The sequence below is a fragment of the Taurulus bubalis genome (genome assembly GCF_910589615.1).
Source record: "Taurulus bubalis genome assembly, chromosome: 6".
NCBI lineage: Eukaryota > Metazoa > Chordata > Actinopteri > Perciformes > Cottidae > Taurulus > Taurulus bubalis.
Window position 1 is genome coordinate 7,805,993 of NC_136594.1, and position 13,415 is coordinate 7,819,407.

Below are 13,415 nucleotides of genomic sequence, written 5' to 3' on the forward strand. Positions count from 1 at the left end.
TCACTGCTCGTGAATCAAATGAAACTGGAAAACTAGGTAGCGCTGATCTTCTTTTCTTTTACCATCAGAGCATTTGATAATTTGTGACTGTATTAGCATGCAGAATTCAAGCTTGCAAATCCATTTAGTCAACTTTGTATATTTTTTTTTGCTTTATTGTCATGGGGTGGTCTAATGCAACGTTTTTTAACCTTTATTGCACCACGGACCGGTTTCGTGTAAGTGGCCGATAAATATGACGTAATAAAATGATACCGCCGGCATAAAGACAATTATAAAGTGCATAAAAATACAACTCACCATTACGCCGAATTAGTGGGAGCATTGAGCTTGTTTCTCTGCTACGAGCCGGTCCCATCTCGGGGTGACGGGAGACAACGACACCCAAAGTTCAATTCAGTTTATTTTATATAGCCCAACATCACGAATACAAGTTTGCCTCGGAGGGCTTTACAATCTGTACACATGACATCCCTGTCCCGGGACCTCACATCGGATCAGGAAAAACTCCCCCAATAAAGATAGTAAAAACCCTTTCACAGGGAAAAAAGGGGAAGAAACCTGAAGGAGAGCAACAGAGGAGGATCCCTCTCCCCGGATGGACAGAAGCAACAAAATACCATCTGGCCAGAATGAATAACGTAACAGAGTTACAGCACATTCAATGAATGTGACAGAAATTATTCATATAATGAGTAGTATGCATGGTCCATGATCCAGATAGCCACGATCCATTAAGCAGAAGGAGGTAGAGAGGAAGGGCATCCCAGGGGCAGTGGGAGGGGAAAGCAGGGCCATGGCAGCTGGCAGGCCTGGTTCCAGGCCAGTTCCATCAGCAGGGCCATGGCAGTAGGCAGGACCGGCTCCAGGCCAGTTGCATCAGCAGGGCCATGGTTGCATCAGCAGGGCCAGGGCAGCCACAAATCCATGGAAAAAGAAAGTAGAGTTAGTAATATGCATTGAAGAGACAATCATTTATCCAGAAGGAGAGAAAGAAGAGGTGAAGAAGAGAGGAGGAGCGAAAAGAGGGAGAGAAGGAGAGGAGGAGCTCAGTGTATCCTAAGATGTCCCCCAGCAGTCTAGGCCTATAGCAGCATATCTAGCGGCTGGACCAGGGCAAACCTGAGCCAGCCCTAACTATAAGCCTGAAACAGCCCTAACTATAAGCGCTATCAAAGAGTCTTAAGTCTACTCTTAAATGAGGTGACCGTGCCTGCCCCCCGGACTGAAAGTGGAAGCTGATTCCACAGAAAAAGGAGCCCGATAACTGAAAGCTCTAGCCCCCAACCTACTTTTTAACACTCTGGGAACCACAGGTAACCCTGCATTCAGTGAGCGTAATGCTCTCGTGGGGTAATATGGCATAATAAGGTCCTTAAGATATGATGGTGCATCACCAGTTAAGGCTTTGTAGGTAAGATATATGATTCTCGATCTTACAGGAAGCCAGTGGAGAACAGCTTGTACAGGAGTAATTTGATCTCTCTTCCGCGTCCTCGTTAGTACACGAGCTGCAGCATTCTGGATCAATTGGAGAGATCCAAGGGATTTACAGGAGCAGCCTGATAATACGGAGTTACAGTAATCCAGTCTTGAGGTAACAAATGAGTGAATCAATGTTTCTGCATCGCGTTGAGAAAGGATGTGCCGGATCTTTGAGATGTTCCGTAGGTGAAAATAGGCGGTCCTTGAGATCTGTTTCACGTGAGAGCCAAAGGACAGGTCCTGGTCAAAAATAACTCTGAGATTCCTTACGGTGGTGGTAGATGCCAGAGCAATGCCATCCAGAGAAACCATATCGTCAGATACTTGATTTCTGAGGTGTTCTGGTCCGAGTAGAATAACTTCAGTCTTGTCCGAGTTCAGCAGCAGGAAGTTGCAGGTCATCCAGGTTTTGATGTCTTTAAGACACGCTTGAAGTTTGGCGACCTGGTGGGTTTCATCTGGCTTGATCGACAGATATAGTTGAGTATCATCGGCATAACAGTGAAAGTTTATGGAGTGTTTTCTGATAATATTGCCTAAAGGAAGCATATGTAAGGTGAATATAATTGGTCCAAGCACAGAACCTTGTGGAACTCCATGGCGAACGGCAGTGGGAACGGAGGCCTCATCGTTTACAAATACAAACTGAGATCGATCTGATAAATACGACTGAAACCAGCTTAGTGCTGTACCTTTAATACCAATCCACTGGTCTAGTCTTTGTAATAAGATGTCATGGTCAATGGTGTCAAACATTGCACTAAGGTCTAACAAGACCAGTACAGAGACAAGTCCCCTATCTGATGCAACTAGAAGATCATTAGTAATTGTCACTAGTGCTGTCTCTGTGCTATGATGCTTTCTAAATCCTGACTGAAACTTCTCAAATAAACTATTGTTATGTAAAAAGTCACACAACTGGTTTGCGACTACCTTCTCCAGTATCTTAGAGAGGAAGGGAAGGTTAGAGATAGGTCTGTAGTTAGCCAACACTTCTGGATCCAGAGTGGGCTTCTTAAGAAGAGGTTTAATTACAGCTACTTTAAAAGACTGTGGCACATGACCCATTAGTAAAGACCCATTGATAATATCTAGTAGAGAGGCACTAACTAAAGGTAAAACTTCCTTAAACAGCTTAGTCAGAACAGGGTCCAGGAGACAGGTAGACGATTTAGAAGTAGAAACCATTGAAGACAGTTGGTCGAGGTTGATGGTAAAAAATCCATCCAGACACACAACAGGGCCCACAGCCTCCATGACCATCCCACCTGAGGATGGACCGGCAGTAGTCGAGGGCAGGAGATCACTGATCCTGCCTCTAATAGCCAGAATCTTACCATTGAAGAAGTTCATGAAGTCATTGCTACTGAGGTCTAAAAAGTGTGTTCTTTATGTCCAGTCTACTCCGTAACTTAGTTTTGGTCGCTGTCACTGCAGAAAACCCGCTTCACAAAGACGGGATGTTGGAAATGGAGGCAGGGTTTTCAGTGCTTTTTTGGCGATCTCAGGATATTCTGCCAGAACACAGGCATAGTAGAAACCTAATTTTAAGTTTTCATTTTTTATTTGCACTTGCAGATGCAAATAAAACATCTTTCCGACCTTGATAATCAAATCAACATGTTTTTCATTCATTCTTTGTGCGGCCCGATGCCAAGGGACCCACGGACTGATGAAAAGATGCTCCAACACCTGACCAGCTGCAGAACAGATAGCGGTCTCTCAAATCATATACGTTATTGTGAACTTGAAAGCGAGGACAGAGTTTGTTTGCATGTGACAATAAAGCCGGTTTGATAAGACTATGATGCCATGAAATGTTTACTGAGATGGATTTCCAAAAAGGCCGTTTCAGGTCTCTCGAACTCCGTTTGCACAATGCAGTGAAATGACCATGTGGCTGTTTTGAAGCAAGGCAGTCGGTTGCTTAGGGCGTGTTTTGGCAGATGGTCAGCAATCATTTTGAGTGCTGAATGGGCTAAAAATCCCAAATAACCCAGTACTATATTATTAAGGTAGGGAGTAAAATGAAAATGTATCTAATCTCTGATCTGAAAAGTTATACTTGATTATTATACAAAAAGTTTGACCTTTATCCTAACCAAAGTATGCCATGTCCTAAATGAGCGAATATAACCATTTTACCAATGTTACTTGCTCCATGTATTGGATCAGATTTCACAAGAGTCCAACAAATTAGATCAAAACCTGAAATCAGTTTCGGTACAATCGTAGCTTTAATACCAAACAAATATCTAGTTTAAGGATTTTAACAATGGAGGACAACCATTAGATATAATGAAAAAAAATTAGTTTTTGACCTCCTAAGAGAGCAGCGACACAAATACAATTTCTTCATTTGGTCTGGAATTGCTTCAGTGCTATCACTGGGACAACAACATCCTTACATGCATTAGAAACCAATATTCAGACTAAATGAAATCCGAAAGCCCCAGTTTCAGCGAAGTGGCAATTGGGAGGATTGGAAGAAACAATGGGCCAGTGAAATGTTCGGCTGATTGCTGGATCCTGAGCGGATGCACTCGCCTGTTCTCCACATACGACACACAACACAGCTGGATAAGTTCAGCAGTGTTCTACATGTTGAGCTAAAGATGGAGGACAAGTACAATGCAAAGACATAGCTGATGCAAATAAGATCAGGATGAGCCAAGAGCTCCAGGACTCTGAATAATAGATGTATTTTTGTTCTGTTGGATTAAAAAAAAAAAAAGCTGCCTGCCGCTAGAGTTCACGAGGAGTGAAAATGCAAGAAAAGAAAAGTAATGGGACTGAAAGACGTTAAAGACTCTGAAGAGCTTACGTAACTGCAGAGTTGGTGATAATTTAATTAACTATTGATTAGTGAAGCTTTAATTGTCCTGCTAAGAGAGGGACAAGAAAACTGAACCGTGTTGGCGAAGATAATTATCTCATCCCATTTGCAGAATCCCCTGACTTATATTGTGATAAAATATTTTTTATTAATAATAAATAATACATTTAAAGACTTTTAAGATATTTTATTGTAACACTCAAGATGCACAGCCTCATTTCACACCTGAGAGAAAGGCTCGTTACGCCACTGTAAAAATAGATATTTCCCATAAAGTAAAGGCAAGACAAAGTCTGGTATTCGACCCCCATATACTTACCAAAGTTGTACATCTTGCTAATGAACTAAGGCTCTCATATCCCCCATCACTCAGCATGTCTCTCTTTTTTTTATCTCTTTGGCTCCACACATGACTATACTATACTATAAATAGCATCAGCGTTCCCCCAAATCATCTCCCGGGGTAAAAGGAGCATTAAACCTAAATAACCATGCCTTTGCCTGGCAGACAAAAGGCCAACGTTTCACCTCTAAGCCTGACGCTAATCATGGTGACAACTTTTTGAAAAAAATGCACATAGATACTCATAGCAGCTCTGTCATCTCTGACATTTCACAATTTTCCATCTTGTTATCTGCAGCCTTCTGTTGACATTCCCAAAGCCTCACGTGCGGAGCCAGAAACAGTCGAAGGAGGATCTAAAAATAGAAACGGCACACAGCTCTAATATGAGTGAGCACGTTTTAATACCTTCGCATTGAATATGCATGAGATTAAGTACTCTAGACGCCAGTGTTTATTGAGTGACAAGCATTGTTTTTAAATTCATCAACTCGCTGCGCACAGACTTCCACATCCGTAGTTTTTCCAGGACAGTATAAATTAACGCTTAACTTATTGACACGTGACTGGTACAGAAACAGATAAACAGATGATCGAGCGTATGCTGCACACAGTATTGTCATTATTATTTCACAGTGAAATAAACCCACTGAACATTCTCTCTCGCTTTCACAAATACAAACACACATCCTCTAATCTCCGTCTGTGTTTTTTTGGAAATGCTAGTTAGTACATGTCTGGTTTCTATACAACGGAAGCGCATTCAATTCACTGGATAAAAAAAAAATAGACCCCTTTTCTCATCCTGATCTTGTAATTACAAGATCTTTTCTCGTAATTACGACATCCTGATCTCGTAATTACGACATCCTGATCTCGTAATTACGACATCCTGACCTGATTACGAAAGGTGCCATACTGGCCACTGTATGCATGTATGTGTACAGGCTTCTGTATGCATGTGTGTGTACAGGCGTCTGTATGCATGTGTGTGTACAGGCGTCTTCTTAGACGGTTCCGTTGCCTTAGCTACTCCTTGGGGATCTAGGATTTTTAACAGGTGCCTCACAGTTCTTTGAGTCACTGCAGCATCCCCGGCAGAATTATAGTCTGGAGTCTTTAAGTGATGGTTCGTAAAGGTTTCTTGAACTCACCGTAAGAACTATGAAGAAAAACGGAAATAGCAGTTGGTTAGCTTTAGCTCTGACACAGACAAAAAACGTAACAATCTAAAACAATATTTTCTCAAAAAATGAACTTGAACAGGTGCAAGCCTTGTGCCCATATCAGCCAGGTGCTAAACTAATACATCCGTAACCTTTTTTTCACTGTTTTCCGTTGTTATGGCAACTTTTCCTTTCTGCCCGTTTCTTACGAACAACTTCCGTTTTTTGTACCTTCAAAATAAGAGCGCAACCGGAAATGCACCGACTGCAGTAACAAAACAAACTATTACTTTAAACTCTCAGAGGTCCGTTACAGTCACTACCAAACCAGATTGGATGCATTTCAAATGCATGAATTTGTATCCATGAAGCATCCCGTGTTGGTTCAACTGCTCCTGCAGAAACAGAGCGACATCCAGCATGTCAGACTGGGCTTTCCGCCTAAACAATCCAAACGCCTTGAGATGCCTGCGCAGTGTTGACATACTCAATTTAATACCATCCTCATTTTTTAGAAACATCAGTATTTCCCAGTGTCTCAAACCGAGAAGGTAATAATAGCAGATTAACTGCGATAGCGCCATCATTGCCACTGAGAGAGGATTTACAGACGTTTCCTTTTTCTTTATCTTTTCTCGTAATTACGAGATCAGGATGTCGTAATTACGAGAAAAGGGGTCTCGTAATTATGAGAAAAGATCTCGTAATTACGAGATCAGGATGTCGTAATTACGAGAAAAGGGGTCTATTTTTTTTATCCAGTGAATGCAATGCGCTTCCGTACTATACAATACCCGATATATGTATGATTTTATCTTCTAAATGCAGGAAAGGAGGTACAGCGTCCTCCTTTCTGTTAAGTCTTTTAATCAAGTGACTGATCATCAAAGGTTGCAGACTCATCCCACAGGGCGAACACACCTAGAAGTGTCAGGGGCCGAAATGTTGCTCTGCTGCTTTTTCTCATTAAACATCCACATAAACCTCTAATTATTGGTGCAGGGGCCCCTAATTAAAAGACGGTCCACCTCTCATGACCCCACAGACTGGACAGCGTACGCGACACATCCGGCCAAACAACTTTTTGTTATTTTTTTTTCCATCAACTTTCTACCAAGAAGATGCGGTAAAACAGCTGTAAATGTTAGCAGCCAGCTAAAATCCCTTTGCTGAATTGGCTGCAGTGGCAGCCTCTATAATCCGAAGGGACAGGTGTTGCCATGACAACAGCTTGCCCTGAGCTGAGCTGGCAAAGCTTACAAACAAATGATTACATGAGTGAAAAAAAGCCTATGTCTGTGCCAAATATGCGCGCAAAGAGCACACAAGGTATTCTGCCTCCTCTGCTGCTCTATAGCACGAAAAACTACGAAACGCATCCAAGTCTTCAAACGAGAGTGAGAAGCACAAGGTGGATACCACACAGTGGGCATGCAATGACCTTGGATCCATCCGGAGATAATTTAGGAGCTGTGGACCGACAACACATGGTGGTCTCCCCGCGCTGCAGTCTGACGATACAACTAATAATAGAGCTACTGTATCTTGTAAGGGAGCACAGCACACACCAGATGCAAAGGCAGAACAAAGTCCATCCATACGTCCATCCAATGTTATCCGTGACCGGGTCAACAAAGTGCTTCAAGCCAAGTGAATCCAGCAGAGATTAACTGTGTTGTCGACGGCTGACACCTCCATTTTCCTTTTGATATCTGACCTCTTCAGATTCCCATCATGTGTTGGTACAGGCCTATTGAGTATTGAGCGGCTTACTGGGCCAGTGCGGTATATGTACTGGGCTCAGGTTAAAGTCGGCGACTTTATCTACATCAGTTCGTCTGCTTTAACAGATAGGGCTTAATTTGAGGTCTTGTCTCACTTTTCCAAATCCCTACTTGTTTATTTGCTCTTTGGTAGATGTCTACTACGCTGCTTGCTAATCTTTAAAGAGGATTAGATCAGAATACTGGGCCTGCAGTTTTTCAGCAAGGTAAAGTCAGTTTACCTCAGTTCTTCTGCATTTTTATTGTATTTTTTTTGTCTTTATTACCAGAGCACGCATGACCAGTGGTGTATAAAGTACCCAAAAGCCATACTTGAGTAAAAGTAAAGATACCTTACTGGAAAATGACTCCAGTAAAAGTGAAAATCAGAATTAGAATACTACTTGAGTTAAAGTCTTAAAGTATCTGATATTTACTGTACTTAAGTATCAAAAGTAATTTTCTGATATTAAATGTATTTAAGTATTGAAAGTAAAAGTACAAGTAAATTATTTTAATAAAAAAGCAAAGGGTCAGAATTTTGAGAATTATAAAGATTATTCTTTTAAGTGCTGTGGCCACCATGACCAACGACCAGGAGTTGGGTTGAAAATAATTGGGTTGGCTATGATCCATCCAGGAGCAACAATGTTCAACACAATATATTGTACATAAGTATACTTTTGCATCTACTATGAACTTATCATCATAATTTTTCAAAAAGCAATATGACACTATGAAGGAGTTGTAAGTGCGTTTATAAGTATGCTCATTCCTCCGGGTACTGTTCCGGAAAGGTGTTTTATTTTGAAAACTGACCGGATATATCCCTCTGTGCGTAACCTCAGACGGAACCTCTTAACACATGTCAGGGTTATGTGATACGTTATGTGATACGTTACCCAAAAAAGCTCTGAAAACCTGCTTCCATTTCCAACATCCTGTCCGTGAAAATATTCTCTTACATGTAACGGGTCCGCGGCGCAAAAAAGGTTTGGGAGCGCTGGACTAGAGGATGTAGAGGGCAAATACATAATATTGTGATTCGCCAAACCTGCTTGCGTGGAGTCTGTGTTCCACCAAGAGTCCACGATGTTGGTCTCATGATACATTTTTTTAAAATAAAAAAGTACTTAAGTACAGTTACAAAGTATTTCTACTTTGTTACTATACACCACTGCATATGACAGAGATGCACAACATTGAAAAAGGAAGCGTGGGGATTGGATAAAGTGCAGCGAACCTTGAGATGATCACCACCCACGGCATTTTCCAAACACCCAGCCAGACCAAACACCACCCAAAGCCCTAGTAGGAGAGGGAGGACAGCCGGGATGAAAGCCAGCCGACTTTTGGCTGATTTCCGCTCTCAGGAAAATAAGATGGATGAAATAAGACTTCAAGCTAACTCAGCAACGGAAGATTAGTGACTGTTATGCCCATATCCTGACAGAGACCTGGCATCATCTTGGCATTTAGGATCACGGTGCACTTGACTGGCGGACCGCAGGACCGAGCCCAGTTCTCCGGTGGGACGAGAGGAGGTGGACTCTGTGTTTACATCAATGCTTAGTGCTCAAGCTAAATCAAAGTTTCTCTAATGTCGAATTTGTCACGTCAAGACACCTGCCATATTACCTGCCATGAGAATTCACCGGCGTTTCTGTGAGCATAAATCTACGACGACATGTGAGGACTATTTTGGGTAAAACTTTTTTTTTTTTAATCCTGAAGCTTGGGAGGTGTGTAATATTCCAAGACAGTGGTTAATACATAAATCTAGATCCAGCAGTTGAATATCTTAGCTTAACATAAAGACTGAAAGCAGGGGAAGTAGGCTACCTCGGCACAAAGGAAAGAAAATCCTAAAAAGCTCCTCTAAAACTCCCTGGTTAACACATTATATCTCGCTTGATAAATATGATGAGAACCAAAGCTTAAAGATTTTAATGTGTGGTTTTACCAGGGGTTGTATGCTGTTTCCTGGAAGAGCTGAGTTAACCAGCTAGTAAGTTTCATATCTGATATGTCACAATATGTTCTCCTCTCATATAAACTAATAGACTAGGGCACTTCTCCTATTAGTCTGTATTGTCACCATTGAATTCACTGCATTCGTGGTTAGGAAAGAGAACATATGCTTTTGTGTCTGCAACAATAAAACACTTTCGTAAAACTAGGGCAAACGGGACATGCCATTACTCACTTAATATAGACAGAAAAGTTACAGAGGAGTTTATCTCATAAATCCTGCTGCAGTCTTTTGTTTGTATGATATATTTTAACACCTGAGGGCAGCTTAGACAGAGTACACCAACTTTCACACTTCTGAGTTATAACAGGAAACTCTATTAAAAAGCAATGCTTTAATCTGAAATGTTTACTTATTTTGGTTGAATTTATGAGACTGTGTAAAATATAGCCTGGAGACACAGACATTTTTAGCTCATCAGTTCCGTGAATCTCTCAGGTTACAGAGTTTGTCTAATTTCGGCATGTAAAAGTCTGCTTCCTTTATTAGGCTTACAGACTGCACAGGCATTAAAACATTCTCTAAAACCAGCTCCCACGTTTGCACATGTGATAGAGCAGCATTAAAGCATGGAGGCATTATAAGTCCTTCTCTGTGGACTACGCCTTATATTCTCACAGAGCTGTCTCATCCAGCAACACTTCAAATTAGCATCTCAGCCCACAGGGCAGTACTAGGAAAACACTGGACTGTCTGTAATGTGGGAGCCAGGAGCTGGCTGACAAAGCCCAGAGGGCCCGAGCAGCACTGCCTTTGGTCCGAGGTTTTAGAGGGTGAGTGGGAGAGATAGAAAGAGTAGGTGGACCGTTTCATCCCTGTGAGGAAGCAGGGTGCTCTCCCAAATAGTTCTGGAGGGTGGTGGTAACAATTAAAGAAGAGCAGAGTTGAGTTGATTACTTAACGTGAGAAAAAGCACACCTAAGTACCCGGACAGCCATTCAAACCCACACATTCGCTGCCAGGCATGTCTGTGTAGGCCACTCGAAATGCATTTGATGTTGCGTAAGAGAAAGCAAAATTACTACCAGAGCCAATCACATCCATTGAACATGCAAGAGGTCACTCCAATTAAAAATTGAAAGCCCAGCTTTCTAATTATGCATATGCACAAGAGCATAATCAATTATGGACATGAATTATTCATAATGTTAGAGCAGAATAATTTGTCTTTTGGGGATTTCCAAAGTTTCTTTTTTCAGAAAGTTCCATTAAGTTATTATTAAACTGTGAACTAATCAACAATGTATGGACAATAATGCTTAATATAACAATGCACATACATTCGTCAATGAGTTTGGCCTGTAAAGCTAGTGTTTACTAACAGTCAGATGAAAGACGTCAAACCAGTATCAACCCACGGGGTACAATATTAGAATCTTAAGGTTTCTCTACAATTTTTTTCAGGGGGGGCGTTCAACTGTATGTCACTGCTTTCTTTAGCGAATCAAGCTTGCTGGATTTACAGTATATGGCCTCCTTGATATTCCACAAACCTGTCCATTGCTTTTTGGTTGTGTGTGTGTGTGTGTGTGTGTGTGTGTGTGTGTGTGTGTGTGTGTGTGGTGCTGTCCGTAGTACTGAAACAGAGCAGAGGAGATCGAGACAGATAGACAGAACACATCACTTAGTTTGGTTTCTTTGCCAGCTCTCTTTCCTTTGTTATAAAAAGAGAGGCCGAGAGAGAGCTGCAAGCTCCTAAACAGCTGTTCCTACTCGCCTCCTGCTGCTGATATAGACCGAGGATTGTTCATGAGTTGAAAAAAGATGTACCCCTCTGCTAGTGCTACGTTCTTATGCAAGTGCTCTGAACCCATTCGTTGAGTAGCCATGTGTTGTTATTGTTGTAACCTTTATGAAGGTATTTCAAGGTTAAATTACAGGAAAACATTGTTTTACCTTACAATTTTTAACAACCCCTCCAAGTGAATTCATCCTAGCGCACGGACTGGGTGTTAAGGAGTGTTCTGTAATATTACTCAATACTCATCCATCAGCAATGTATGCCAATGTTGTGGCATGCCCTTAAATAATTCCCCTCCCCTTTAGATACGGTCCCTTGGCCACGGGACAGTTCCATTTGTTGAAGAAGACCCTGAGATGTAGTCAAAAGCTCCAGGAAGTGATGAACCTCCGTGCTTAAATGTCCATTTGATGTTTCTCCATCAACATCGTAAAATGAGTGGCTGTGAGTAAGTGTAATATGCAGTTGGACTTAAATAGGCTTTACATATGCAAGCAGGGAAACCTGTTGTTGTTAACACTGCATTCTACCCCTTATTGATATTAGCACGCTAAGTTGGTTGCTGCAAATGGTGGAACAGCTGTATCCTCAGGTACCACCAAGGGCCAATATGGTCTGACTGCATTTATTTGGTTGGACTTGGTTGGATTTCTAAATTCCATGCAATATCTGACATAAGAAAGCCTGTGTTTCCTCTCCAACTAAGGAGCCTTCCACTTTAATCTTCCCATTTCTATTTTTGGACTGTTCTGTGTCGTCCAGCATAGCCTTTCCTTCCAGAGGCTTGTTACTTAGCACTGGTGGGATCTGGGCATATGTGTCCCTGTTTGTTTCCGATGTATTTTCAGAGAGGTTAATGCGTGCCGACATCACATAAATGTCCTCTCATCCAACTGAGAATATGCCAACCATGCAGCAAGCAAGCCAACTGCACACACACACACTCACACTCTATCACTATGTCCCAAACTCCCATCAGAGATGATCTTTCTTCTTTCAACACACTGTGATCCCATCTCTTTCTCTCTCTCTCTCTCTCTTTATCGCCATCTGTAAATAACCAGCCTGTCCTGCTTGATTACTCTAACAAGTTTGTGTGACAACACACACTGTACCAGTAAGTTTGAAAGAATGCAGTGAGTTTTCCAGGTCTTCCATTCAGTAGTGTTGGAGTACTTTCTGGCCATTTAGTACACATGTACTACACTAAATACTTAAAAAAAAGAAAAGTAGAATTGGGCTTTTAAGGAGAAGTACCCTGCTTTAAACCATCAAAGTCTGTTTGTAGGTTTGGGGACATACTACCTCATCTATGAACAAAACATTGTACAAAGCTTTGTGTTGCTTCAGATGGAGAGAGACGTATTCTAACATCAGGTGGGGCTGAAGACGACATGATTCAACATTTAAATAATCTGGGAATGTGATGTTACCAGACCTCGCCACCCATTCCTCGTCTGCCTGAGGCCAGCAGTTCAAGGCTACATTAGCTGCTACTAGCATAACAAACCGGAAATCTTCAACCAAATCCCAACGTAAATGAAGGCTGATACCGCATGGGAGCTATGAAGGTTAAGGGTATGAAGAAGATAAATAGTGTTTGCCAGCTATTGAGCCTTTCAGCAAGTGCAAACCAGTTTTTAGTGCGCACATGTTGTTCTCCAATAGCATGAAGCGATATGATTTCTCTTGTTCGCCTTTTTGCCAAATCATCAGCAGTCAAGTGGCATTTTTGGTAAAGTTGGTGCCATGAGGAGGAAGTTCTTTAACCAATAACAGTCTTGCACTTTTCTATATACTGTTCCTTGAGGAATACTACTAAATACTAGTGTTCTCACATTGTTTAGCCATTGCCCCCACCCACAAGGTGTATCAACATGAAAAATAATACGAGTTACAAAACAAAAACATGAACATCAATCAATCAACTCCAATTAGCACATTTAAGACAGTCTGTGTATATGGTCTTTACATATGACAGTCTCACATGTGCAGCACATAGCATTTGTTTTACAGTCCTTTACAGACATCTTAAAAAAATGATGTGTT